This window comes from Capsicum annuum, unplaced genomic scaffold (assembly GCF_002878395.1).
Source record: "Capsicum annuum cultivar UCD-10X-F1 unplaced genomic scaffold, UCD10Xv1.1 ctg3968, whole genome shotgun sequence".
In the NCBI taxonomy this organism is placed as follows: Eukaryota; Viridiplantae; Streptophyta; class Magnoliopsida; order Solanales; family Solanaceae; genus Capsicum; species Capsicum annuum.
The window spans coordinates 34,825-39,593 of NW_025846919.1; positions in this window are offsets into that span (position 1 = coordinate 34,825).

Genomic DNA, 4,769 nt, shown 5'->3' on the forward strand with positions numbered 1-4,769 from the left:
TGTACCTGATATTATTTCATCCCAAATTGGGACTATGGTTAGGAGCCCTGCTTTGTGATCTTGTGCACTACCATAATCGATTGGGTCGAGACACCCTGCTATGTGATCTTGTGTGTTTTTCCCTCACTTATACTCTAATATCGGCAGCAACCGAGATTTGACAGTTGGTCTAAATGTGAAATTGTAGGGTGTACCACCTAGCTCAAATGTGATGCATTTTTGGTGAAAAATCATTATACTATGCCCATGTAATTTCGAAATCATTTTGCAATAATGTGCTTTATATCAGCTCTTATTTATTTTATATAAAAATCTCTACTTTGTTTTTGATTACTCTGTGTACCAGTACTTTGTATCAACCCCCTTGCCTCCCAGATTTGGAGGCACAGTCTAGGGGTCTAGAAAATTAGTAGATTTATCAGATAGTTTTGTAGAGACAAGTGGTGAGCCTTCTCTATTCCGGAAGACCTGATGTTTTGCATTTTATTTATCATTTAATAGTTTTGGGTCTACTGGGGGCCTTGTCCCAGTTTTCAAATAGTTGTTTATTTTTGTCATGTAGTAGAGATTTCCCAGACGATTTTTAGATGTCGATAGATGTTGTGGGATATTATTTCCCATTATTGATTTCATTGGACTCATGACCGTGTTTTCATAGTATTGTGAATCTTCTGCATTTCTTTTATCATATGAATTATGTGCATAATTACCAGATAGATAGGGGTGTTTCGGGCCTTCATAGTTTGGAATGCTCATCACGGCAAGGGTCCCAGTTTGGGTCATGAAAAACTTGGTATCAGAGCACGGTTCATGGTTCCAGGGTGTCTGCAAAATCGCATCGGGTAGAGTTTTGTTTATGGGTATGTAGCACACCACACTTATAAGCAGGAGGCTACTAGGAGTTTAGGAAATATTTCCCTTCCTTATGATTTAGTTCGTGCTTCAAAGTCAAGTCTGTTCCTAATCAGTGATCTTTTGTCGTAGAGAAATAATAGTCATGCCTCTTCATCGCAATACTAATCAGAGTGCTCAGAATGATGTAGTCCATGCCACTCATGGGATAAGGAAACATAATAGAGCTCCCACTCCAGACCCTGTCCCTACTCCGGGAGACCTTCCAGTCCCAACCAGTCCACCTAGGGCTCCACGGAACAATGTTAACTGTCCCCCAACTACTAAGAGTGATATTTCAAATGTAAAATTTAGACAATCTATTCATATGCTGACATAGTTGGTGGCTAATCAGGCCCAACGATTAGAAGATGTTGGGTCTGCGCTAGTTATATCTGAAGCTACTAGGGTGGGTCAGTTCATGAGAATGAACCCACCTAAGTTTACTGGTGCTAGGGTAGAAGAGAATCCGTAAGGGTTCATAGATGAAATAGAGAAGATTTTTAGAGTGATGCATGTGGATCTGGTGAAAGGTATTGAGCTAGCATCTTATCAGCTAAAGGATGTAGCGAACCAATGGTATAATGAGTGATAAGAGGCAAAGAGTGACAGTGCTGAGCCCACAGTGTGGGATAAATTTATGGAAGCTTTTCTTGATTGATTCTTTCCTTTGGAGATGAGGGAAGCTAAAGCATAGGAATTCATGAACCTTAACCAGGGTAAGATGAGTTTTCAGGAGTATACTCTAAATTTTAATCAGCTGGTCTGTTATGCTCCTGAGATGATGAGTAGTATGAGGGCCTGAATGAGGAAGTTTGCTTTCGGCCTTTCAGATGATCTTGAGTGTCAGGGAGCTATGCTGAATAAGGAGTTGGACTTTTTTAGGCTGACATTTCATATGCAATAGGTAGAGGAGAAGAAAAATAAGATTTCTGAATCTAGAGAGATGGAAAGACAGGCAAAAAGAGCCAGATCTGCCGACCAGGGTCACAGTCAGCCTCAAAGCGGTAAGTGGGGAAATAAATGGCAAAAGAATAATAATTGGGGTAATGCACAGTTTGCTGCCAGTGCCCCCTCGCCCAGACCACCGGCAGACATACAATCTCAGGGTTTTCAGACTCACCATGGATCCAGAGCCCCACTTACTTAGTCGTAGGACAGTGTGTCCCAGCAGCATCGTACTTATCTGTGGTGTGAGACTTGAGGAAAGAATTACCCAGGGAAGTGTTATTTTGAGGGTAGAAATTGTTATTCTCTTAGGAAGGTGGGTCACCTTCAGAGAGATTGCCCTTCTGCTGGAGGAAATACGGGGGGAGGGGGAGGGGGAGGGGGCTATGTACCAAGCCGCCTCGATGGATCCTCCTCCTAAGGGTGCCCCTTCAGCTGTCGAGAGCGGTCGTAACCGGCTATACACTTTGACTAACCGCCAGGAAGTGGAAGCTTTACCAGATGTTGTCATCGGTATGTTACGAATATTTTCCCGTAATGTTTATGTATTGCTTGATCTTGGGTCTACCTTATCTTATGTGACCTCTTGTGTGGCTGTTGGTTTTGGGTTTGAGCCAGAAGTTATTGTAGAACCCTTCACTATTTCCTGTAGGTGATTCTGTTGTTGCTAGAAGGGTGTATAGAAATTGTGTTGTGTCTATTTTTAGCCGGGATACTGTGGCAGACCTTATAGAAATTGATATGGTAGACTTTGATGCTATCCTTGGGATGGACTGGCTCCATTCGTGTTATGCCACACTTGATTTCAGAACCCAAAAGGTTACTTTTTCTTTCCCAAATGAGTCACCAATTGAGTGGGCAGGAAATTCTGTGGCACCTAGAGGTCACTTTATCTCTTATCTTAAAGCCCAAAAGCTCATCTCCAGAGGTTAAATGTACCATCTAATCTGCGTAAAAAATTCTAGGGTTGAAAGTCTTTCTTTTCAGTCAGTCCCTGTAGTGAATGAGTTTCCAGAAGTCTTTCCCGAAGATCTCCCAGAGATACCACCTAATAGGGAGATAGATTTTGGTATTGATGTATTGCCAGACACTTGTCCTATTTCCATTCCTCCATATGGAATGGCTTCCGCGGAACTGAAAGAGTTAAAAGAACAGCTTGCAGACCTAATAAACAAAGGCTTTATTCGTCCTAGTGTTTCCCCATAGGGTGCACCTGAACTTTTTATGCCAAAGAAGGATGGGTCCCTTCTTATGTACATAGAATACCACCAGTTGAATAAGGTCACTATTAAAAACAAATATCCTCTTCCTAGGATTGATGATCTTTTGACCATCTTTTGGGCACTAAGTGTTTTTCAAAAATAGACCATCATTCGGGCTATCATCAGTTAAAGGTTAGGGAGTCAGACATTCCTAAAACAGCCTTCTGAACCCGATATGGTCACTATGAGTTCTTAGTCATGTCCTTCGGGTTGACTAACGCGCCTGCAGCCTTTATGGATCTTATGAATAGGGTGTTCAGTGTAGATTTGTTCGTCATAGTGTTCATTGACGATCTTCTGATCTATTCCAAAAGTGAGGAACACTATGCCAATCACCTCTGAATTATCCTTCAGACCATTAAGGATCATCAGTTATATGCTAAGTTCTCCAAATGTGAATTCTGGATGAATGCTATTGCCTTCTTGGGGCATATTGTATCTAGTGACGGGATTAGAGTGGATACCCAAAAGATTGAGGCAGTGAGAAAATGGCCCAGACCCACGACTCCAACCGATACTCAGAGCTTCTTGGGTTTTGCGGGTTATTACAGAAGGTTCATAGAGAGTTTTTCTTCCATAGCTACTCCGCTCACTAAATTGACTCAGAAAAAGGTGAAGTTTGTGTGGTCTAACTTGTGTGAAAATAGTTTTGAGAAGTTGATCCTGTTTTGACTCTTCCCGAGGGTGTAGATGGTTTTGTGGTATACTATGATGCATCCCGTGTGGGACTTGGTTGCGTATTGATGCAACATGGTAAGGTGGTAGCTTATGCATCTAGGTAGTTAAAGGTGCATAAGCGAAATTACCCCACTCATGACTTAGAGTTAGCAGCTGTGGTGTTTGCACTTAGGATCAGGAGGCATAATCTCTATGGAGTGCATGTTGATATTTATACTGACCATAAAAGTTTGCTGTAACACCCCGTAAAAGTCGTGCATGGATTAGCCTTTAATAGAGTGCCCTTAGACTGAAAAACTTGAAAATTTTTCCAAGTGTAATGAGGACTTAGAGTCATTTTAGCTGGCAATCTTCGGGATACAACTTTTCAACATTCCCAACATCCGTTTTTAGATTTTCAAGTTGCGTTATGATCGGTCAAGCTCATAGTACATCTCGGATAAGTTTTGGAATTTTTTGGAACGCATAAGGCTGCGTTTGGATTTCAAAACAGTAGCAAAACGCATAGCCTATTGCCCAGTTTTCAGAATTTCAGGGTCAACTTCAAACGATCATAACTCCCTGTATATAATGAACTGTGTGAGCTATAATATATCAAACGAAATATATTTGAGTCCTCTTTCAAATTCAGTTGGTTTGATCCAATTTGAGTATATGAGTAAAAAGTTATAATTGATTTACTCCAGCCTACCAAACTGTCAACTGAGGGACAGATTTGACCTTAATTGTTCCTTAGGGGTATTTTGGTCATCCTCCACCCCTATATATACCACCAACACGGGATTTAATCCCTCAAACACCATAATACACATACTTTCCCCAAAATTGCTCAAGAACTCTCCTCAGGGTTTCAAAATAAAAACCCAAATAGTTCAAGATTCGACCGTAGGTTTTCAAAGATAATTACATATTTGGAATCACCAATCCGCAAGCTTCAAGAAACATCTAGTATCATCGGAAATGGAGGTACGTGGGGTTATCCAAAAATCT